The 25625-nt window shown below is 42.1% G+C and overlaps 1 protein-coding gene across 4 annotated transcripts in view; it reads left to right on the top strand.

Moving 5' to 3' along the window:
- Positions 1-25625, top strand: part of zdhhc7 (zinc finger DHHC-type palmitoyltransferase 7) — an 84045-nt gene that overhangs the window by 6721 nt on the left and 51699 nt on the right. For 2 of the 4 annotated variants that reach the window (XM_041192179.1, XM_041192176.1), the window contains exon 2: positions 21229-21371. The exons of the other annotated variants lie outside the window; for them this stretch is intronic. The gene's annotated coding sequence lies outside the window, so the exon portion shown is untranslated. The remainder of the gene's footprint in view (positions 1-21228; positions 21372-25625) is intronic. 4 annotated transcript variants of the gene reach the window in all.

Below are 25625 nucleotides of genomic sequence, written 5' to 3'. Positions count from 1 at the left end.
TTCCAGAACGTGGGGCTGTGGTCACTGAAGGCACAGCTACCAATGGCGGTGCAATTGTAATTGGGAATGCATAAGAAGCTAGAATTAGAGAAACACAGATATCTCAGAGGGTTGTGGGGCTGGAGGAGATTGCAGAGAAAGGAAGGGATTTAAAAATAGGGATGAGAATTTTAAAATCAAGGCCTTGTTTGACCAGGAACCAATGTCGCTCGGCGAGCAGGACTTACTGCGAGTTAAGACATGGGCAGCAGAGTTTCGGATGACCTCAAGTTTACAGAGGGTAGAATGTGGGAAACCAGAAGTTCAATGGGATAATTGAGTCTTCAGGTAATTAAGGCATTTTTGAGGATTTACCAACTTCGGCACTCATTGGCCATTGCTTTCCCTTACTTGTTGGATGCATTGATTTTTATGCAGCCTCCACTTGAGTTTCTATTTCCAATGTCCAAAGAAGCAAAAAATGGTGTTTCAAAAATAAATTCAAAACCTGGTATAAGATAATGCAGCTTGACATCATATTTGCTGCATTATAGATAATGGGCAAAATGTCTGTATTTAGTGAATATTGGAAAACAGGTATAACTTTGTATACAGCACACACTAAATCAAAATGTACAGTATGTCAAAGAGACTGTGGGCTGATAGTAGAACAGCATGGCAAAGCTCAAAATTACATTTTTAAAGACTCATTGTCTCATTTGAAAGCCTAAGATTCTTCTCTCAGGAGGAACTCTCTTTAATTGGTTACTTATTATTGCTTTGTGTATCTGTAGAGACAAATACAGAAATATTGCAGTTTTCTTGGCTGAATCTGTTGTGCAAGAACATTCCCTTGCCTGCAGCAAAAAAGGTTAGAGGGGTGGTACTCAATCGAGTTTAACAGCTGCCCTGCTAGGTTCTGGCAGTAGTAAATGCAATAAAGCAGGTACAGAGAGCCTGAGTCATTGAAATCTCTTTCTGCTGCTCATTTTTATTTCTGGGTGTTTTTTTCATTTCGTGGTGTGTTGAAGCAGTTGAGGCAGTGGCAGGGTGTGTCATTACCACTGGTCAGATGACAAAGTTGCATTCATGTATTAAAAAAGCAAGTAGACATTGAATATTTGGATGTGGTTATGAGGCAATGACCTAACGAAAGAGTTGTGGGTGATTTTTTTTAAACCACAAGAGAGAAGTTAAGGAGATTTATAATTTTCATATCAATCTCAAGCTAAGATGATAAATATTTCCTGTAGGCAAGATTTTTTTAAACAGACATGAGTGGCTTAAATATTTATTTTTGGAGATCATTCACACTGAAGTGTGCCCTCAGTGTATGTTGTTGCAAGATTTAACTAAGTTTTTTATTTTTGTGCACTCAATATCAGCTACTTGACATGCCTGCAATGTCACTCTCCAGTCTCTCGGTAAATCCACATTGATGGAGTAATTAAGTTGGCAAAATAAAAATAAATTGTAATAAAATTAGTCATCCCTGTTGTACAAGTACAGATCATTTGAGGGTTCATTACTCTTCACAGAATAATTTCAAGTACTGATATAAGTGCACCCACCTATAACATTCATGAATTATTCATCTGGTACCACTCATTCATTTGTTTTCTGTAGGTAATGCAACCTAACATATATCTGTTAAGGAATCACACTTTCTGATCTGTTATGATAGAATTTACAGTTTCAGCTTCATGCAGAGATTTTATTTTGCGTTTAGTCAACCTTTGTGAGCATCAGCTGTCAGTCGGCTTCATCTTCTTGAGATGTGGTGACATTCATAGAAAGAAACTAATGATTGTGCTATAATTGCTTACCAGGGATAGCAACAGTGCTTCACTAAGATGATAACATATTAATTTGTTTTAAAATGTATATGTAGACATGTATATGTGAATAGAATGTATGATAAGATATAAAGTGGTTTGTGAGCCACAAACGTCGAGTGATGTGATCAATACGAGCTACCTACCATGTTGTGATTAACCCTCTTCTAAGTTCAGTTTAAATATTTCCATGAATGTAGTGTATAATGTGCATCATTTTCGGAACTGGAAGGAGTGACTATATTATACTGTGATCTCTAAAAGATTCATGCAGACAGATTAAATCTAACTTAGATTTGTGTGAGTGATCAAAATATAATGGCTTTTCTTTTGAATCGATTGTACATTTATATTAATATGTGTTATATATTATAATATGTATATAATTTAAATATTAATGGAAATATGAGATTAGAATTTGCATGCTTCTCAAAGCTATGGGTAAAAGGTACCGAAGGAGACATGAAAAAGTTTCACAATAATAGGAAAACATTGTTTTTATTTTTGAACGTGAATTGGCCATCGCAGATATAATGAGGCTTGACTGAGAGCTCAGGCACTCATAAAAGGTTTTACTTTGTGACACAGCTGCAGGGAAGGGTAAACGTTGCCTGATTGACAACTTTATGATGTTATAATAAGATATTTTTCTGTCATCTGTCAATGGCTCGATGTTCATTTGGACAAGATCGAGAGGTGTCAAGTGTTTATAGCTCCTGTTATTGATAATTGAAAGATCTGGTTGATTGACACTTTTATAGGGTTGTAGCAGCAGGAGGTTTTTGTGAAGAAAATTATGAATGGGTGTTTTTTAAGCAGTTCCATATATGCCATTGGTGCTGTCCCATACCCTGGTGTCATTTACAGAGGAGGAGGTAGAGACAAGAACCATGTACCCCCAACCCCCCCTTCAGACACCACCCCCACTCTACTCCCCACCTCCGCCCCTCTCCCCTTGTCCCCCCTCAGCCACTCCCCCATTCCCATCGCTCCCTCACTACCATCCACTCGCCCCTCCCACATCCCCCTGCCCCTCCACTCCTCCCATCTGCCCCACCCCTCCTCCTGCCCACCCCTCCCCTCTGACCCCGCCCCTCTTGCCCCTCCTCCCACACGCCCGCCCCTCCTACCGCCCCTCCCCACCTCCCGCCCGCCCCTCCCCGCCTCCCGTCCTCTCTTCCGCCCCTCCCATCCTCTCCTCCCGCCCGCCCCTCTGGTCCACTCCTCCCATCCTCCTGCCCACCGCTCCCCTCCACTCTCCTCCCGTCTCTCCCCTCCTCCCACCCGCCTGCCCCTCCCCCGCCCCTCCCCTCCCCTCCTGCCCGCCCTTCCCTGCCTCCCGCCCCACGCCCTTCCCCAGCTCATGCTCTTCCCCTCCTCCCACCTGCACCGCAGCCCCTCCACTCCTCCCGCCCGCACCACCGCCCCTCCTCCTCCCACCCGCACCGCCGCCCTCCCCTCCTCCCGCCCGCACCACCGCCCTTCCCCTCCTCTCCTCCTGCCCTCCTGTCCCTCCCCTCCTCCCACCCTCCTGCCCCTCCCCCGCCTATCCCCTCCTCCTGCCTGCTCTTCCCCATCTCCCACCCCATGCCCTTCCCTGCCTCATGCCCTTCCCCTCCTCCCGCCCACACCACCGCCCCTCCTCTCCTCCCACCTGCACCACCGCCCCTCTACCTGCCCCGTCCCTCCTCCCTCCCGCCCCACCGCCCATCTCCCCACCCCACCCCTCTCCCTGCCATGCCCCCTTCCCCTCACCTCCTCCCGTCCGCCCCTCGCCTCCTCCCTCCTGCCCCTCGCCTCCTCACCTCTCTCCCACCCACCTCCTCACTCTCCCCGTCTCACCCCTCTCCCGCCTCGCCCCGCTCCCTCGCCCCGCTCCCTCGCCCCGCTCCCTCTCCCCGCCCCCTCTCCCCGCCTCGCCCAGCTCCCTCTCCCTGCCTCGCCCCTCTCCCTCTCCCCGCCTCGCCCCTCTCCCCGTCTCGCCCCTCACCCTCTGTGACTTAGAAAATTGAGGGACTTGCTTTTTCAGCATTTAAAAATAGCTACATAATATTTTGAATCCAGCTTCTTTGTTTTGTTCTATCTATCATTAAACTGGCACTGTTAAAACCCTGTACCTGCTGTGACTTTTGATGTGGCCCTGTGAGTGGTTGTTGCTTTGCTTTTGAACTTTGCAGCCAAGGAGTGGTGGCTTGCTGAACAAGAAAGGAGGAAGGGAAAGAAGATTGAATGGATTTGATTTTTTTTTGGGTGCTGTATATTTAATGTAATCACCAGCAGCATTCAACATGCTGGCTATCTACACTTCAAAGAGAGATTAGTTTCCTTAACTGTTGTGAATTTAGATTCTTTAGTTTAAAAAATAGTACAAATTATTAATACCTGATCCTGTTTTTTAGGGGATATATTTGTAAATTGTTCCAGTGATTCTTGGTAGAATTGCTGCTGGCCTATAAGAATTTTGCCAACCTGTATCCATTCTCTTACGACAATAAAGCCTGGCTAAAATGTATGAAGCAGCTTGTGATGTTCCAGATCAAGTGACTGCAGCTACAGCCATTGAAGTGCTAAGCCAGCATTAGTTTCATAGAACGTGTTCTTACCTTCTCACTCACATTCTCAAGGGTCTTTGTGATTGAATATTGAGAATCTGTGCTGTTGTTTTAATTATGATTGGCAATTCTATCTTCAAACGCATGAAGAGTTTAAACCAAAGGATCTTTCTGCCTTCAGTATTTCTTAGATTTTTGGTGGCTTACTAAAGAGGAACTTATGACTTCCCAAATGAATTTCTTTTTGTGAAAACTGATGTGACCATACGATTGTATATCGTGTCTACCAAGCATTGGTTCAGTGTCACTGTTAGCTTAGTGATAAAACTCTTGCCTCTGAGCCAGAAGACAGTGGGGTTAAGCCCCACAGTAGATCTTTAAGCATATAATCCAGGCAAGTACCTCAGTGTGGTGCTCAGAGAGCATTTCAAGTCAAATAAGAATTTGAACCAAGGCGCGTCTGCCTTCTCTGGTTTATGTAACTCATTGCTGTTTGTGGAAGCTTCCTGTGCACAAATTGGCTGCTAAATTTTCCTTTATTGTAATTGCGACTCCACTTCAAATGTACTTCATTGACTGTTAACGCTCTAGGATGTCCTATGATTATGATAGGTGCTAACTAAATATTGGTGCTTTCCTTTTTGTTGCAGTATTAACCTTCTGTTTGCAGCAAGTGACAAGCGGATTTAAGAAACTAAATCACAAAAAAAATTTCACTCATTTAAATTCTGGCAGCACAATAGAATCAAGTAAAATAACAGAAATCAGCAGTGAAAGGAAAGTAAGATCAAAGGATGCTTTCACTATCAGCTCTATGTACCTAACTACAAGGTTAACAAAAAATTTATTGTAGTTATTTACAAGGTTGAATTTCCATGTAAACTACTCACAACAAGTTGTTTTCACTAGATATTGCTTTATATATAGGTCTTGTTGAAAATATTTTTACCTTAAATTGCATTATTTGACAGTATTTTGTTGACTGACATCAGCTGATGCTGCTCCATCTGCCAGTGTGTTGCTGATCTCAAGGAAGTTACTTGTTTATACATTCACTAGTTGATATACATTAAACACATTGGAACTTTAAATTTCTTTTAAACAGATGGTCCTGGCATCTCTAAGTGTCAGAGAGTAGGCAAACTCGTATATTGGGCATGAAAGAGCCTTTGGGTTTTGCCATTGCCCTGTACTAGATTATGATGATCTGGGGCAGAGTTTCCTCTGCACAATTCCCTTGAAGTTATGTAGTTCCCACAACACATGAAGCCTGACACCATCCAGGACAAAGCAGTCCACTTGATTGGCACCCCATCCACAAACATTCACTCCCTCCGCCACAGTGACAGCAGTGTGTACCACCTACAAGATGCACTGCAGAAATTCACCAAGGCTCCTGAGACAGCACCTTCCAAACCCATGGCCACTACCATCTAGAAGGGCAAGGGTAGCAGATCGATGGGAACACCACCACATGGAAGTTCCCCTCTAAGTCACTCACCATCCTGACTTGGATATATGTCGCTGTTCCTTCACTGTCACTGGGTCAAAATCCTGGAATTCTGTCCCGAACAGCATTGTTGGCGTACCTACAGCGGTTCAAGAAGGCAGCTCACCACCACTTTCTCAAGGGCAACTAGGGATGGGCAATAAATGTTGGCCCAGCCAGCAAAGCCCACATCCCTGTAAATGAATAATTAAAAAACGCAACCCGCAGAAAAGATCATGGAATTTTAAGTGCAAATCAAGTTTCTGTCATCTTTTGACCTGGTTTAAAAAACATTGTGCTAGAGGTCAGGCTATGTGTATTTAAAGTAATTTTCATCATTTAAAATTGTGTTACTCACAGCTGGTGTGTTGCGACTGATTAAAAAGGCATCTTTTTGTGATGAACCCACTTTTACTCAAACTTCCCTAAGTTGCCACTCATAAATATATCAAGGAATATATCTTATAGCCATTTTTTTTTTCTTTAAATAGCTGTGTTAGAGCTCTGCCCAGTTGCTCTGGTTCATGACGGATTTCACATTTGGCAACTTACGTTGGAGTTTGAGCGGAAATTTGAGAACAGACCACTTCTCAAAATTGCACAACTTTGAGTGCAGTTTGTGTCCAATTGTCAGTTGTGCTTAAGATAGAAACTTTAATATTTTTGTCTTTAACCCATTATCATGAATACATGATAATAGCTTTGCTATAAATGATTTTCTGTTGTAGGCAATATAGTTGTAAGTCTGCTTGATTGGCACCCTATCCACCATCTTAAACACACTCCCTCCACCACCGATGCACAGTGGCAGCAATGTGTACCATCTACAAGATGCACTGCAGCAACGCATCAAGGTTTCTTCGAAAGCACCTTCCAAATCCATGACTAGAGAGACAATGGCAGCAGATGCATGGAACACCACTACCTGCAAGTTCTCCTCCAATCCACACACCATCCTGACTTGAAGCTGTATCACCATTCCTTCACCGTCGGTGAGTCAAAATTCTGGAACACTCTCTCTAAAAGCACCAGGGGAGCGCCTACACCACATGGACTGCAGCGGTTCAAGAAGGCAGCTCACCACTACCTTCTCAGGGACAATCAGGGATTGGCAATAAATGCTGGCCTAGCCTGTGACATCCACAACCCGTGAATGAAAAAATAATGTGGTTTATATGGCTTTCAAACTGCAGAACAAATAAAGCATTAATTTCCTGAGCTGCACAGAAACCCAGAAGGTCAGACCATCCTTTTTCATGGGTTTTCCTACAGTTTGTAGAGAAAGTATGTCGCATATTCTTTGAAAACAATCTGGAACGTAACTTAAGCTTATCCTGAGACCCAACTAGAATCACTGAATCTATATTGAATATAGTGGAAAATTCTCAGGCAACAGTGCTTAGTTTTGAAGACCCTGTACTTGACTTGGTGATACCTGATACTGACATTGTGGACAATGTTGCAAAATAAAGAAGAGCTTGGGCTAAGATTTTAGGCCTTCAATGGGAATGGGCACAGAGACGGACTGGCATGGAATTTAGTGACGCTGGCTGGTTTGCTGTTCCCCAGGCACTATACCATCCCCCCAAGCCCTTTTCCAGGAGGGGGGATGGGGTAGGTGGGGGCTGGGGCTACCCACTCACAAGCAACAGGTACCCAATTCACCTCATTAACAGCCTAATAAGGCCTGTTGTCAGAGGCCACCTAGAAAATTCCAGTTGGTCTCCAGGTACTCCGAGATGTATGGGAGCAGTGTACCTCCCTGGAGGCAGCACCCCGGCAGCAGATTGGCAGGGTGGGAAACAACACTCTGAGCAGGTTTAGAGACACTGCCAGCCTGTCTGGCCTCTGCTGCAGCCACAGGCTGCCCTCTGGTGCAGTTCATGGCTCAGCTGGTCAGGGCTTTCTTTTTATTTTAAATTTTAAAAAGTTGGCGAGAGGGCACCTCCATCTTGGGCACCCACTCCTTCACTGAGCTGCAAAGCCATCCTGCTCTTCCTCCAGTGCTGAAGAGCCTCCTAATGGCCCTCCAGCTTCAAGATCCTGCCCGTTATCCTTAACTGGGCGTAACCCCACTGTCTGGCCAATAATTTGCCAGTTCAGGGAAAATCACAATTGGGCAGTATACTCCTGACCCCCATTTGAGCCTGACCTTTGAGTTTAAACCTCAATGCACTTACAGAAAATCAACTACATTTGAAGTATAATTGTGGTTGCAGTGTAAGAAAATATAGCAGGTAATTTGTGCACAGCAAGGTCCCACAAACAACAGTAAGGCGAGTGACCAGATAAACTTGTTTTAGTGCTGATATTACATGGTCAAGTCCTGGAACGGGACTTCTATCCATGATTTCCAGACTCAGAAGCAAGATTGCTACCAGTAAGCCTATTTTTTAGGAGTAAAATCCTGAACCATGAAGAAGGGAAAAAACACTGCTTTCTGAAAACCATTTGTGGCATTTCTCTATAATAGTGCCTTTTTCAAAAACATTATTTTACAGTTAAGTTGGGTACCAATTGGAAAATCACTGTCTATTTTAGGCTACTTACTCAGTGTTTAAGACAGTTACAGAAATAACAAAGAGCCCATTATATCTATCACACGCTGTCTAGGAAATAAGATCAAGCTGTGAGTCAACAAGGAGAATAGTGGGTACGTGGAAGTGAATACAAGGTAGTAATATTATTGGACTCCCAAGGACATCAAAAATCATCAATTGTCACTGGAGTTAATAGCTGCTATCTGAACCTTGAGCTGAGATTGGAGCTGTGAAATCATTGCTGGATATCCATTTCTTTTTTTTTAAATGATCGGCGCAATGGAGTTCATGTGAAGTTTTGTGTTTTTTCTGGTACAGATGCGTGTGGTTAGGTAGCTCAGTGCTATTGATGTGTGATGGTGTGCATATGGAAGATTAAATTACTAAATATCTAAATGATTGGCAGCAGCCAGCACAGCTTTCAGAAAGGAAGATCATACTTAAAAAAAACCTGATGGAGTTCTTTGAGGAGGTGACGGATATCATAGCTAGGAATGTGCAGTGCATGCACTGCACATGGATTTTCAGAAAACATTTCACAAGGAGGGATTATTGGAGAAGATTAAAGGATATGGAGCAAGGGCAGGAAAGAGGAATGGGTTTTAAAGTCAACTTTTTGGAGTGGTTAAAAGTGGATTATGGTGTCCCACACAGGTTTGTTCTGAGACTGTTTCTGCTCATTGTATATATCAGTGATTTTTATATGGAGCTAGAGGGAGTGTACCTTAACTTGCAGAGATGAGGTGAAAGTGACTGCCCTTGACATCAAGATAGTATTTGACTGTGTGGCATCGAGGAGGCTTGGAAAAACTGGAGTCAATGGGAATCAGGGAAAAATCTCTCCAGTATTTGGAGTCATACCTAGTATGGTTGTGGTTATCTCAGTTCCAGGACATCACTACAGGAGTTCCTCAGGATAGTGTCCTAGGCCCAGCCATCTTCAGTTGCTTCATCAATGACCTTCCTTCCATCATAAGGTCAGAAGTGGGGACGTTCACTGATGATTGCATAATGTTCCGCACCATTCGTGACCCCTCAGACACTGAGACAGTCCATGTCCAAATGCAGCAAGACCTGGACAATATCCAGGCTTGGGGTGACAAGCGGTGAGTAACATTTGTGCTACACAAGTTTCAGGTAATGAATATCTCTAACAAGAGAGAAACTAACCATCGCCCCTTGACATCCAATGGCATTACCATCGCTGGATCCCCCACTATCAACATCCTAGGGGTTACCATTGGCCAGAAACTGATCTGGACTAGCCATATAAATACTGTGGCTACAAGAGCAGGTCAGAGGCTAGGAATCCTACAGCAAATAACTCACCTCCTGACTCCCCAAAGCCTGTCCACAAGGCACACGTTAGGAGTGTGATGACATACTCTCCACTTGCCTGGATGAGTGCAGCTCCAACAACACTCAAGAAGCTTCACACCACCCAGGTCAAAGCAGCCCGCTTGATTGGCACCCCATCCACAAACATTCACTCTCTTCCCCGCCGATGCACAGTGGCAGCAGTATGTACCATATACAAGATGGACTGCAGGAACTCACCCAGGCTCCTTAGTCAGTACCTTCCAAACCAACAACCATTACGATCCAGGAGGGCAATGGCAGCAGACACATGGGAACATCACCACTTGGAAGTTCCCCTGCAAGCCACTCACCATCCTGACTTGGAAATATATGATCATTCTTTCACTGTCGCTGGGTTAAAACCCTGGAACCCCATCCCTAACAGCACTGTGGGTGTACCTACACCACATGGACTGAGCAGTTCAAGAAGGCAGCTCACCACCACTTTCTGAAAGGCAGTTAGGGATGGGCAATAAATGTTTACCTAGCCAGTGATGCCCACATCCTGCAAATGAATAAAAAAGACAATATGAGACAAAATATCCCAAAATTTGCAGTCAGCAGCAAAGGGACAAAGCTCACTGCTGACTGGATTTCTGCATTTAACTGCAAATGTTTGGACGCCAAAAGTTGCTGTCAGTTTTGCACAATATTGACATTGAGTTTTGACAATTTGCAATCCTTAACCACAAATTTTGTGCAAGTATATCATTTTGAGGACCAAAGGGATCTACAAGAGGATATTGATAAGATGGTGGAGGGCGAAAAACATGAAGATGGAATTCGATGTCAGTAAATGTGAGTTGATAAGTTGTGGTTTAAATAGTAACAATTATACGTTGATAAAGGGGCTTTGGAAGAGCAGAGGAAGTTGAAGGTTCTGATTAATCAGACAAAAAGCAGCACCTCAAGTAGCTAAGGCCATTAACGAGAGCTAAGGGCCTTATAGCAAGAATTATAAAATATAAATGTTGAGATATAGTGGTGATTCTATATAAAGCCTTAGCAAGGTTATGGTTGGTGTGCACTATGAAACTTTAGGCTCCACATCATGCAAAGACAATATCGAGGGTATAGTGCAAATTCAGTAGAATACAGTTCTGATGAAAAGTCATCAACCTGAAATGTTAACTGTTTCGCTATCCACAGATGCTGCCAGACCTTCTGATATTTCCAGCATTGTCTGTTGTTACTTCAAATTTCTAGCATCCACAGTATTTTGCTTTTGTTTTCACTAGAATGCTGCTAGTATGAGGAAAAACAAATAGGAAGGAAACATTAGGCTGTTTTCATTAAATCAGACGAGGTGATTTGATAGTAAGGTTTAAAATGATGGGATGGAACATAGTAAATAGACATAGACTGTGTTCAACAATTGAGCATGACATTGTTGTATAATCACAAGAAAACAATTTATTACAAAGAGCAGAAGAAACTGTCATATATAGGCTTGTGAGGCTGTTAAGTGCACCACTGGAATTAATGTTTGAAGCAGTGACCATGCCAGCATTGAAGAGTTGGTTAAATAGTTGATTGAAGGAAAAGGAGGTAATTGGATATCAGACAGAATGAGCATATGGGATTAAGATTACTGCTAGTGTGGAGCATAAATACTAACATAGACCAGCTGGATAGAATAGTTTATTTCTCTCTTGTGATTTCTATGTAATTCTGTGTGGATGGTGTTTATGAAGCACCCATGAATTGACATTTGAATTGTTCTCTTAAATTACAGTGCTATTACTACATCATTTTGGATGCTTGAACAATGATAACACTCAGCATTACAATTACAAATTTTGGCCTTTCAGATTTTAATTGTTTTCTGGAGAGATTATTTGGAGCTATATAACACTAGGGTAAGCTACAAGTGAACCATTGATGGTAGTAGTAGTGGGGAGCAATTTGAGCAATGAATTCGGAGTATCACACACAAGTATGTTACACAATATTAAAGCACATCAGCTTAAGAGTGATGTGTATTTTCGCTGTAAGCTAATTAACTCCGTCCACTGACGGCAATGGTTGCATTGTATGTGTGTTCTGGAAGCTGGAGATAATTTTTGCATATTCATATTTATGATGTAATCGATTTGGCATAATTTCTCCACTTGCAGTACGTGTCATGATTCACTTGCAGCAGTGGCCATCAGCTTTATTAATAATGGCCTTTTCTCACCAGCTTCACTTGTGGAAATAATCATCATAATTCACTAAGACATTTTTTAACCTATTAACACTTGTAAACATTGACAGATTCTGTTATTTCAAAAAATGAGGGACTCTTGGTAATGTGTGAGACCACAATCAAGAGTCATGGCCGGGTTAGCCCATGCAAATAAAGTACACTTATATTTGAATGGACCAATTAGAATGACACTGGGGACCCCAGGGCCATCGAACAAGAATCACAGCTACTCCTATTTGGGTATCATTAATATAGAAAGGAAATATACCCTTAAATCAAACTAAAAGAAGCATAACATTAGCAAAATGGCTAAGATAAAAGCAAAATACTTTAGATGCTGGAAATATAGAATAAAAACAGAAAATGATGGAAAACTCAGCAGGTCTGACAGCATCTGTGGAGAAAGAAACAAAGTTAACGTTTCGAGTCCACACGACTTCTTCAAAGCTAAAGAAGAGCCGTGTGGACTTGAAACATTGACTCTGTTTCTCTCTTCACAGATGCTGTCACAGATGCTGAGTTTTTCTAGCATTTTCTGTTTTTATTAGCAAAATGGCTCCTGTGTCACCAGAAAGGAACAATAACCTGAGGCACCACAAATTTAAAACAAATATTAACTGTGCGCATACAGTGGTAATTCAAGGAGGCCTGCCTCCTCACCTTGCCCCACACTTATGGAGTGGTGCACCTCAAAGTATTTATAACCAATTGTCTCTCTCTCTCTAAAGAGATGCTTACGGTCCTTTATGGACCATGGCTAATTACTTACAATACAGTGACAAACACAAATAATAATTAAATCATAATACTCTACCAATGAGTGGACCTGATGTCACAAAGTTTTGGTATAATAATTACTTGTCTGCTCTCCTCCTATTGGATAAGCATGTAACAGGATCCAATTGGTCATTCTTTCTGTACCACAAGGATATTATGTAGCTACCAATGGGGTTGTATAGAAGGCTATATATGTGGATATCTATGTGAAACGTTCATCTGTGACTGATTAAAAGAAACCTGGAGTGTGCTAGTACAATAAAAACTGTTAGGACGATGCAGGAAACGAAGCTGCCTGGAATATCTCAAGGTGAATATTCTATTATTGCATTTTCCATATTGGTTCCTCTAAGCGATTATTTGATAATACAGTATGAGACTTCAGTTCACATAGTTCAGATACTCTATTTTAATTTGTTCAAAGGATAGATTGAATTGAAACATAATCTTGAATATTATAATATAAGCAGGTTACATGGCATGGCAAGCTTCAGATCCAGTAAATTTCTACCATCTACAGCTCTAGTCAGTGTCTCTCTTTCCCCTCTCATCTTGATTCTCCCTTTCTCTTTATTCCTCACCTTCAAAATTTAAATGTGTCAGAAAAATATAATAATTTGCATAATGTTAGTGGAATTTATTGTAAGGTAGAAATGATGTGTGTTTGTGTTTGTGTGTGTGGGACTTAATTGAATTAAAAGACAGCAGGTCTGAAGGCTTTGATGTATCAGAAGAGAAGCTAGGTTTGGAATGTTAAATAGGTAAACATGTAAAGGGAAAATTTGCATTTTTAGATAAACCAGAGAATTTGAATTTCAAAAGAGGTGCTGAAATGTTATACTTAGCCAGAAGAAGCCAAACAGTGTGTTTATTTTTCCCAAAGCTTACTGATAAAATGGTACTCTGAAAGATTTTTATTACTCGATAAGTAGAATTGAAAAGACATTTTGGGACAATGGGATTTACATTAAAAAGGGATAAACCTGTATAAAGGAGATGAGGTTATGTGTAAGAGGAAGGCATTCTAAGATCTAACGAGTGTGAAAAGCCTCCTGCCTCTAAGCTTCAAGTTGCTGTCTACACGAACTGAAGTGAAGAAAACTCACTTTGAATTTGACTGTTCAGGGTATCCTATTACTTTACCTGGGTCTTTTAATACCTGTGTTTTACTGTTGCCTTAACAGAGTTGTAACTGGGAGTTAGATTAACTAGGGGAGCTAGGAGTTATCATAGCGGTAATTTGTAAACCTGTGTATGTGCTTAAGATCATTTTTTTATTAATAAATGTTTAATTTAGTTTTTTAAGAAACCTATAAGATTCAGTGGTCTTATTACTACTGAATTCAAGGCATGCATCTCGAAGTAAATACAAATTGTAAAACAGTTGTGGCAGTTGTTTCAAGTTTCACTCTGGGATTTGAACAGCTCAGCATTTACCATTCGCTGTGCCATAACAAAATGTCATTCCTGGGGTTAACTAAGTATTTTGGGGTGTTTCTCATGTTAACCAAGACATATGGGTGTCCAATAGCAACAAGACATTGGAACTCGTGCCAATGTGATTTTGAAAATTTATTTTCTTAAGATGGCTTTTCAGTAATAAAAAGATTAAACTGATCAGGTTAATTGCAATTGCAGAGCAATTTACAATTTAACATAGCTCTCTAGTATGTTAAATCACCAAGCAAAGTCATTAGGTTTTGACATTTTATTAAAGAATGTTTTTGAGTAAATTTGTAAATTGGTATAAGTGATTTCAATAAGGAACTCAGCAGTAGGGGCCAATGAAAAAGTACACAAGTGACTTATCATTGCACATTGCATAGAATATAAAAGTAAGGATATAATGTTGGAATTGTATAAAATACTGGTGAGGCCACAACTGGAGTATTGTGTGCAGTTCTGGTCACCATATTACAGGAAGGACGTAATAGTTCTGGAGAGAGTGCAGAGGAGGTTTACAAGAATGTTGCCAGGGTTAGAAAAGTGTAGCTACGAGGAGAGATTGGATAGGTTGGAGTTATCTTCCCTGGAACAAAGAAGGCTGAGAGGTGACTTGATTGAGGTGTACAAAATTATGAGGAGAATAGATAGAATGGACAGGATTAAATTGTTTCCCTTGATGGAGAATTCTAGAACCCAGGGACATAGATTCAAGATAAGTGGCAGAAGATGTCGGATGGACATGAGGAAGAACTTTTTTACGCAGAGGATAGTGGGGGTCTGGAATTCACTGCCCAAGTTGGTGGTAGAGGCAGAAACTTTAAACTCTTTTAAAAAGTACCTGGATCTGGACCTAAAGTGCTGTAAGCTGCAGGAAGGTGGGATTAGAAAGGGCACCTGGGTGTCCTTAGGCTGGCATGGACAAGATGGGCCGAATGGCCTCCTTCTGTGCTGTAACTTTTCTATGGTTCTATTGTCTTGATTATCTTTTAACTTTCTTCAAATGAGGTGATTTAGATACCCCTCCAATGACAAAGTCAGAATTGAATTATCATTGTTGTCTGGAACATAACTACCATATCCTTGTTGAAAAAAAATTCATCCAATATAGGCATACTGGACTGTGTAATGATGAGTGATAGAGCTGTGAGTACATTCTTTTATTGGGTCTTCTGATCATATGAGTATGATCTCAATTCATTCTGTTTACTCATGGTTATTAAAAAAGGATTTTGCTTTTTCCATTAGAATAGGTCAGGGAACCATTATACAGCTGAGGCAGAGTTGCTACAGGTCCTGGAATGACATGACATCTGAAAGCAACCAGAAAATAAACTGCAGGCCCTGTTGAATTTGTTAGTTTAGATCTACCATTTATTGGTTGCATAAAAAAAAGGGGTCAGCCATTTAATCTCTTGAGTCTCTTGCTGCCATTCTGTTAATTTATGGCTGATCTGTACCTTAACTACCTTTGCACCATATCTCTTGATACCCTTACTAAGCAAAAATCCATCGAGCTTAGTGTTTAAAATTTAATTTGACCCAGTATCCCACAGCCTTATGGGGAAGCAAATTCCAGATTCCATGATCATTTGTGTGAAAAGTGCTTCCTGATTTCACTCCTAAATGGCGCAGTTCTAATTTTAAGAATATACCCTTTTGTTCTGGATTTCCCCACCAGAGGAAATAGTTTCTCTGTATCTACTCTGTTGAATTCATTTATTATTTTGAAGACCTCGCTAGACTACCTCTTAACTTTCTAAACTCAAGGAAATACAAGCCAAGTTTATGCAAACCTGTCTTCATAAGTTAAACCTGTCAAAAGCTATTATGATTTTCATGAATCTGCACTGTACTTCTTTCAAGGCCAGTATTATAATTATGAGATTCATTGCTCAAAGCTGAATGCAGTCCAGTGTGCCTGCCCACTGATTGCAGTATGGTTCCTAGGAGAGTATTTGTTTACAGGACAGTATTCTATAGCAGAAGAGAAGTTGTTCAATTTTAGGCAATGGTGATGTCTGTTACTTCATCACAAGTTGTTTGAGGGCCGAATAATACAATCATTAAAAAAGACACATTTGTGCACTTATGAATGTGTCATGAACCTCTGTTATTTTGCTTGTCCTTCAAACTACTACCCAAAGAAAGCCTGACGACAGCTTGTACAGGAATGTCTCTTGCCTTTTAGTGACATCATGAATGGGAACAGCAGTGGCAACACTCAATTCATGACATCATTTGAAAACAACAACAAAAACTTGTATTTATGTAGCTCCTTTAATATAGTAAAACTTCCGAAGGCACATCACAAGAATGTTATCAAACAAAATTTGACACTGAGCCACACAAGGTATTAGGGCTAATGACCCAAAGCTTGATGAAAGAGGTAAGTTTTAAGGAAAATCTTGAAGGAGGACAGGAGGGATTTGAGGAGGGAATTCCAGAGCTTAAAATCTTGACATGGCTACCAAATCTTGAAGGCATGGCTACCATTGGTGCAGCAATTAAAGTGAGGAATGCTCAAGGGGCCAGAACTGGAGGAATAGATATCCCAGAAGGTTAAAAACATGGGACTGAATTTAACCGGCGGGGGGTGGGGGGGGAGGTGTATCCTGCTCGCACCTTAAACCCCTCCATGACAAAAGTTGATTTCAAACCAACCGACATAAAAAAAAAGCCTGCCACACAGTTATAACATGCTAGGGTTGGCCTAATCAAGCTTCCACCCATCAGGTCAATCTGATTGGCCAACAGCTCTAACAGTTTCAGCAGCATCAGAACTCAGTACAGGACGCTGCAGGGACTGCAAGCAGGCCATGAAGAAGAGCCATGGATCCAGGACTGAGATAAGTTCCAGGCTTTTAGGGCGGGAACGGATTAGGGGGCCTAGGGATGTGGTTGACAGGGGTGGTTGGACGGATTTTGGAGGCCAGGTGGGGAGGCACAAAGCAGGGATATCATCTTGGGGTGGGAGGGAGCCCGATGTGCTCTGAAAGACGTACCCCCCCTTCTTTCCAGCCTTTTAGCAGTTGTGTTTCTCTCACCGACCTGCCCACACTAACCATATTATGGCATGGACAGTGTAATATTTGGGTCAGTTGGCTTGTTAACAAGCTCAATTACCATTTTTTTTTAAATGGCAGCAGGCTGCTAGTTTTGGTGCATACCTGCCTACTATGTTATGGGACTGAACCTTCTGGTCGGTGTGCGGGGGCGGGCCCCACTTGCTGACTTGTAAAATGACGTGCGGTGACATCGGGCATGCATCCCAATGTCACCGTGCATCATTCCAATCTTCAGTTCGTCAGGCGCGCACCGGAGTCAGCTGTGCGCCCGCCGAACTGTCAAAGGCCAATTAAGGCCATTTAAAAACTAATTGAAGTGATTAACAGGGCTACTCATCCAACCTTAAGGTTGGCGGGCAGGCGAAGAGCCCGGGCAGGCGAAGAGCCCAGGCGGCCTTCGCATTTTTCATGGCAACTCATCCACAGGCGGGATGAGGTTTCATGAAGGCTTTATTAATTTAATAAATTGTTTCTTGTGAATTGATAAACATGTCTCACCTCATGTGACAGGGGACACATCTAAATGATTTTTTTCTTTTATTTATCAAACTTTTATGACTTCCTTTAATCTCCCTGAAGCAGCTCCATGCCTCAGGGAGATTTCTGCGCTCTTTTGCGTGCAGGCCCCAACTCTCCCTCCTCCCCCCCACCTGCACAGGGAGTGCTGAGCCTTAATTGGCCCACCCATGCAAATTGGCGGCACCCAACCGATCGCGATCAGCTGCATGGGGACCGAGTCAGGGTTGGGCGGGAGGGCGGTGTGCTAATGGCCCATCATAATTTACGTGTTCCCCCCCTGCTGAAAACATGCCTGGCAGGGGCCATAAGATGCAGTCCTTAGAAACAAAAATTATGCAGCACAGGATGACCATTTGGCCCATCATGTCTCTACCAGCCAGGAAAGAGCTATACACCCCAACCCATTTTACAGCTCTTGGCCTGTAGCCTGTAGGTTATAACACTTCAAGCGCATATCCAAGTATTTTTTTCCAATGCAATGAGCTTTTCTACCTCTGCCATGCCTTCAGGCCGTGTGTTCTAGAGCCCCAGCACCCTCTTGGTGTTAAAAACATTTCTCCTCAATTGCACTTTAATTCTTTGCCAATTAATTTAAATCTGTGCCCCCTGGTTATTGACCTCCAAGCTAAAGGAAATGGGTCCTTCCTATCTACTCCATCAAGTCCCCTTATGATTTTGTACACTTCAGTTAAATCTCTCCTCAGTCTTTCCCATTCTAAAGAGAATAACCCAGCCTATCCAATCTTCTCATAGCTAAAAATTGCCATTCTTGGCATCATCTTCGTAAATCTCCTCTGTACCTTCTGTAGTTTAATCATATTCTTTCTATAATGTGGTAACCTTAACTGGATGCAGTACTCTAGCTATGGTCTAACCTGCATTTTGTACAGTACCAGCACAACTTCACTGCCCCTACACTCTATGTTTTGGTTAATAAAGATAAGTATCCTGGATACCTTCTTAGTCACCTTAACTACCTGTCCGGTTACCTTCATGGATCTTTGGAAATGCACTTATAGGTACATCTGTTCCTCTACACTTCTCAGTATCCTATCATTTATTGTGTATTCACTTCCCTTGTTTACCTGCTCCAAATACATTACCTCATACTTCTCAGATGAATTCCATTTGCCACTTTGCTGCCAACCTTACCAATCAATTGATAACTCCCTGTAGTCAGTAGTATTCTTCCTCAGTATCAACCACGCAACTAATTTTTGTATCATCTGAAGATTTCTTAATCATGCCTGCTATATTTAAGTCTCAAATCATTGATATAAACTATGTAAAGCAAAGGATGTAGTAGTGAGCTCTGTGGCACCCTGCTGGAAACAGTATCATAAACACGCGTCAACCATTACCCTTTGCTTCCCTTGAGCCGATTTTGGATCCAACTTAATTGATCCCTCAGAGACAGAGACAGGAGAAATTATCGTGGGAATGAGGAATTGGCAGAGACGGTCAACAAATATTTTGTCTGTCTGCACAGTAGAAGGTACAAATTACTTATCAGAAATATACTAACCAAGGGACTAATAAGAGTGAGGAATTAATGAGGAGTTAATGTAATTAATACAAGCAGAGAAAAAGCATTAGAGAAACTTAAAGGACTAAAAGTCAACAAATCCCCAGGACCTGATGGCATATATGCTAGTGTTGCCAAAGAGGTAGCTGCAGTGATAGTGGATGCACCGGTCATGATTTTCCAAAATTCCCTAGGTTATAGAACAGTCCTAGCGGTGTGGAAGTTAGCAAATGTAACCCTCTTATTCAGGAAAGGAGGGAGAGAAAAAACAGAACTACAGGCCAGTTAACTAAGGAAGTCATAACAAAGCACTTAGAAAATCATAGTATGATCAGTGCCAGCATAGTTTATGAAAGGGAATTTGTGTTTGACAAATGTATTAGAGCTTTTAGATGCTGTAACAGAAGGGTAGATAAAGGGCATTCAGTAGATTTATATTTGGATTTCCAAAAGATATTGGAAATGGTGCCATATAGAAGGTCACTATGCAAGGGAAGACCCTTGGAGTTGGGGTAATATATGAAAGCATGGATGAATGATTGGTTCATGGACTGGAAGCAGAGATTAGGGATAAATAGGCATTTTCAAGTTGGCAGATTGTAACTAGTGGAGTGATGCAAGGATCAGGATCAGTGCTGCGGCCTCAATCCATATAATCTACGTTAGTGAATTAAGCAAAGAGGCTGAGAGTAATGTATCCAGGCTTGCTGATGATACAAAGCTAGGTAGGAATGTAAGTTATGAGGAGGACACAAAGAGTCTGCAAAGAGATATAGATAGGTTAACTGAATGGGCAACAAGGTGGCAGATGGAGTATAATGGGGAAAGCGTGAAGTTATTCACTTTGTTAGTAAGAATGAAAATGCAGAATATTTTTAAAAAGGTTTGAACATCTAAATATTAACGTTCAGTGAGACTTGGGTGTACATGCAAGGAACACAAAAAGTTAGCATGTATGTAGAGCAAGCAACAGGAAGACAAATGGCATGTTGACCTTTATTGCAAAGAAGTTGGAGTACAAGAATAAGGAAGCCCTACTATAATTATACAGGGCTTTAGTGAGACCACACCTTGGAAAGAATTGGAAAACAAGAGGGTAAATAAATATTTAGGTGAAATTGTGGAAGAAGTAAAGATGAAGCTTCCATTTTTCAAGCGTCAGTGAGAAGGATATGACCATGTGCAGAAGGCTGTGGCACATCTCTTAAATAAGCTAAAAAATGACTTGAGTAGAGAGGAAAACTCCCTTGGTGCAGGCTTATTATGAAATGACAAATTCTGTTATGGAGGAAGTGAGTGAGGAAGATAAATTTGAAACAGGTTGTCAATCAGACATGCCCAGTTTCTGTAGTAAATCTAAAGGACCTTTTAAAGGTATGTTTCCATCAACATACGCGAATAAGAAAAGCCCATGTTCATCTGTATTAAAGTTGAGAATCCTATGCGAAAGTAACTTGTAGCACCTAGCATGACTAAAATTTATCAATATACGAAGAGGGGAAATCTGCCAGAGTATTTGTGGTTATACCAGAAAGGTTGAAAACCCATGGTACAAAATAGAAATACAAGCTGTTCTAAAGAAAACTTTAATGTATCTTCACTACCTTTGGTTGATTATGAAAAGATCATGGGGAAAAAACAATTTAGTTGTTAATATTTCTGTCCAGAGTTTAAAAACAGTTGTAGGAGAAAAGACAGCTTCTGAGTTATGATAATTCTATGATGTTTCAATCCTGTTAATCCTACTTCTTACATGAACTTGCTTTTGTTTTGGTTAAGCCTTTGTGACTTTATAAAATGATATGCGTAATTGTGGAACAAAATGAGAAGTTTATTTATATAGTATGTAATCAGCTGTTTGTCAGAAGTTTATGATATTGGCCCACAGTAATTAGAAGAAATAAATACATACTTACCTGCCCTTGAAAATGACGCTGACATTTCCGTTTTCCAGAGCTGCTTGGAGCCTGCAATGAAAGACACCTCACAAGCCCCGCAAAGTGCAGCTCCATTGGATTCAATTAGGCCACACCATCTTTTTTATGGCACTAGCTGGTAAAGTTTAGGGCCCAGTGAAATTGACAGGCCAGGGAGAAGGTAAGTGGATAGGATTTGGGGAGTGTGAGGGATCGGAGGGTGGGGGATGCGAGTTGGAGGTCGAAGGGGGTGGGGACAGTTGGGTTGGATGTTGGAGGGGGTCGGAGGTTGGGTTGAGGGTCAGATGTCAGGGTGGGAGTTGGAGGTTGGCAGTAGGGGGTTGGAGGGTGGGGGCTCAGAGTTCGGGGAAACATCAGGTCATGCCCTTGGGGGTTGCTCGGGGGTGTGAGGGGAGTCCCATGGGGGTCGGCCTGGGTGTTTACAATTGTTACCCAGAAATTAGAAGAGGTTTTAAATTCTTCTAACTTTTTCTGGGTAACTATTGGTGTAACCCTGGCAGACCCACCTGAAGTTTGTGATCTAAATCGCATTTTTGGATGGCTCCCAGCGCACAGTAGTTGTCGAGAGGAAGTTTGCACTTCAGAACAATTGCCGTGCAAACCCTTATCTGGGAACTTTGGAGAGGGATTCCCCAGTGTATCTTTGTGGTTCCCCCAAATCCGATGCAGGGGCGCTCGGAAGTTACAGTTCATTAAGTACAGCTCATTATTATTAAGAAATTGGAAAGTCGTTATAAAGAAACTTTCGCTATGGTGAAGCTTGCTTTCTTCCAAGGGGAAAAAGTGTTAGGAGATCCAGACTTAACTTGTCATTGGGAGGCTGTGAACTGCAACTCCCATCATGACTTGGAAATTTTGCGCATGTGTGAGCCAGGAGCCATAACGCACCAGTTAAAAGGCTCAACCATCCTGACAGCAGTGCACTTTGCAAAAAGAGAAAGGAAAAGAAACAATGCAAAAACTTCAATCACATAACCAGGAGCAGAGCGCCATGGTTAAGAAGAGGCCCAGGCAAGGGACAGGGAGAGGTCTCTAAGGAAGTCCCAGACGGACAGAGATGGGACAGTGAGAGATCCCAGTTAAAAAGGAGGAAGAGGAGCAGAGAAAGAGACTCCAAGTAGAAAAGGGGCTGTAGTCGGCAGACCTTAAATGGAAAGGTCTCAGGAGAAGCTCTGGCGATCAAAGGAGGGAGCAGAAGATTGCTGACTCCATGCTGCGGGCCATTGAGGTGAAGATAACCCTTTGGAGCAGTTGTATTCTGCTTGTAAATTGGTGCTGCAGTGCAGACTCGGGAATCCAGGGAAATGGAATCTCAGCAGATGAGATTGAAACCCTGCAAGGTGGGCCATTATTGATGCTGTCCAAGTTGGAGCAACCTTTGAAGACAACTCCAAGAAATCTTTGAAGGCAAAGACTGGAATCCCTCGTGAGATAGACAGAATTTCAATGAGATTGGTTGACTCACAATGTTTCCTGGTGTCTGGGTGGATTGTTCAGAAACCTGTGGAATCTTGAATAAACTCTTAGCGAGTGTCTTGAATCTCACACTTTGTCTAAACAAAACATTATTGGTCCCTAATCGGATCATACTAAGAACCTGTGGAGTCTGGTCCAGGATCATCATGAGGGAATCACGGGGTGGGGGAGCATGTGGGAAAGTAGAGTGCAGGCAGAAGATCAGCCGTGACTGTATTCAATCTGTCCTATTCACGTAGACAACATCAAACACATCACTGTCATCAAACCCATTTGCCACCTCCTCAAAAAATTCAATGAGTCAAACAATACCTTCCCTTAGTGAGTCCATGTGGACTGTCGTTGATTAATTTGTGTTTTTCTAAATGATAATTTATACCATCCCTTGGAATTTTTTCTAATAATTTTCCCATTACTGAGGTTCAGCTGATTGGACTACAATTATTTGGTCTATCCCTTCCTCCTTTTTTGAACAACGGTGTAACAGTTGAAGCCTTCCCATCCTCCAGCACTGCACCTGTACCCAGAGATGAATGGAAAATGATGGACAGAGCCTCTGCTATTTTCTCCCTTGTCTCTCTGACCGGCCTGGGATGCATTTCAGCCTAGCCTGGTAATTTATGCACTTTCAAAGATGCTTAACACTTGAATATTTCACCTCTTAATTGGTTTATATCTTCACAATATTTCACATCTCTTTTCCTTAACTGCATTGTTTCTCCCGTTATGTGAAGCCAGATGCAAAGTATTCATTAAGAAAACCATGTCCAAATTTTCCACCTTCACACACAAATGATCCTTTTGGTCTTTAATTGGTCCTACTGTTTCCTTAGTTACCTTGTTGTTTTTAATAAGACATCTTTGGATTTTCCTTGATATTACTCGCCAATATTTTTTCACACCTCATCTTGCTTTTGTAGTTTGCTTCTTAATTTCATCCCTGCACATCCTGTATTCCCCCAGCTCTCTGCTGTACTGGGCTCTCAGGTTCTAACTTAAGCATCCCTTTTTTGCCTTATCCTACTCTATATGGTCTTTGATTTCCAGTGGGTATCGAGATTTGGGAGCCCCACACTTTTTCTTCATGGGAACATATTTGTTCTGAACCCTCTCTATCTCCTTCTTGAATCCACTCATCTGACGCTAATTTACCTTCAATTAGCTGATTCCAGTCCGCATCTCAGTTTCATAAAATTATCCTTTCCTCCTAATCAAAACATTTACTCTTGGTCTATCTTTATCCTTTTGTATAACTACACTAAATCTAACCAAATTATGATTACCACCTAAGTACTCTCCCAATTCCACCTGCCTAACTTCATTTCCTAAAACTAGGTCCAGAACTGCCCCTACATATTGGCTTGGATGACCTCAAGTTTACGGAGTGTAGAATGTGGGAGGCCAGCCAAATGTGCATTTAAATAGTCAAATCTAGAGGGAACATAGGCATGGATGAACGTTTCAGCAATAGATTAGCTGAGGCAGGGGTGGAGTTGGTTGATATTACGGAGGTGGAAATAGCTGGCCTTAGTGATGCATAGATATGTGGTCGGTGGTTAGTTTCAGGGCCAAACATGACACTGAGGTTGCAAACAATATGGTTTAGCTTCAGGTAGTTGCCAGGGAAGGGGATGAAGTCAGTACTAGTGAATGGAGTTTAGATGAGGACCGAAGACAATAATTAGTTGGAGGAGATTTCTGCATATCCAGCACTGGATGATGTTTTAGCAGTCTGGCAATCTAGTGACAGTGGTAGGGTTGAAAGAGGTGGTGATAGGTAGAGCAGGCTGTTGTTGGAGTACATGTGGAAACTGATGTGTTCACGAATGATGTTGCTGAGGGGCAGCCTGTAGATGAGAAAAAGGAAGGGGCCAAGGATAGATCCTTGGAGTCTCCCAAGGTAATGGTGCAGTAGTGGGAAAAGAAGCTAGTGCAAGTGATTCTGTGGCAGCGATTCAATAAATAATAGGTAGTTCCATTCAGCTAGGTGGTGGAGGAGAGGCGTTCGAGGAGTTTGGTGTGGTCAATCATGTCAAAGACTGCAGGTCAAGAAGGATGTGGAATAGTTTATCATAATCACAGTCACAAAGAATGGCATTTGTGACTTTGATAGGCTGTTTCAGGACTGTGGTGGGGTGGGAAACTTGGTTGGAGGGATTCATACATGGAATTGTGAGAAAGATGGGCATGGATTTGAGGGATGACAAAACGTTCAAGGACATGGGGGGGTGAAATGGAGGTTGGAGATGGGGAGGTAGTCAGCAAGGACAGTGGAGTCAAGGGTGGAAGGGGTTGATGACAGCAGATTTGGAGATGTGGCAGTACCTGAGGAGAGGGAACCATTGGTAATATCGGCTAACATGCACACAGGAAGGGAAGTTAGGTGGTCACCAGTTTGGTCAGAATAGGATTGAGGGAGCAGGAGATCTCATGGACAAGTTATGCAAAAGAGAGATTAAGGCAGGAGGTGGAATAGAAATGGAGATAGATGAGAGTTCAAAGCTATGAAATTTTGAGAAACCTGGTGAGGTGGGCTAGGGGAGGGTAGCAGCAGAGACAGTTGAATGGACCATTTCAATCTTTATGGCACAAAAGCCTGTGAGCTCCTCGTACACTGTTGGAGCTGAGTCTGGAAGAGTTAGGGGAGGGTAGTTTATGAATTTGCTTTGTGATAGAGAAGAGAAACCTGGGGATGTCTGTATTCCAGGATGATCCTTGAATACTAAACAGTTTTAGCAATGGAGAACCTGCTGGTGCTTTATGTGACCCAACGTTGCTGAATAGTAAACCATTTGTCTGCCAAACCTGTTCAAATCTCTGTCCGTTGGACTTGAGCAAGCAGAGATGAGGGGTATAGCGGGGAAACAACTAGGGTGAGAGAGAGAGAGAGAGCGCAGTAATTTTAATGGAGCCGAGAGAATCATAGGTGGTGGTGAGG

The sequence above is a fragment of the Carcharodon carcharias genome, chromosome 7 (assembly GCF_017639515.1).
Source record: "Carcharodon carcharias isolate sCarCar2 chromosome 7, sCarCar2.pri, whole genome shotgun sequence".
NCBI lineage: Eukaryota > Metazoa > Chordata > Chondrichthyes > Lamniformes > Lamnidae > Carcharodon > Carcharodon carcharias.
Note: the sequence above shows the minus strand (reverse complement) of the source record. Positions and strands in the feature narration are given on the sequence as shown.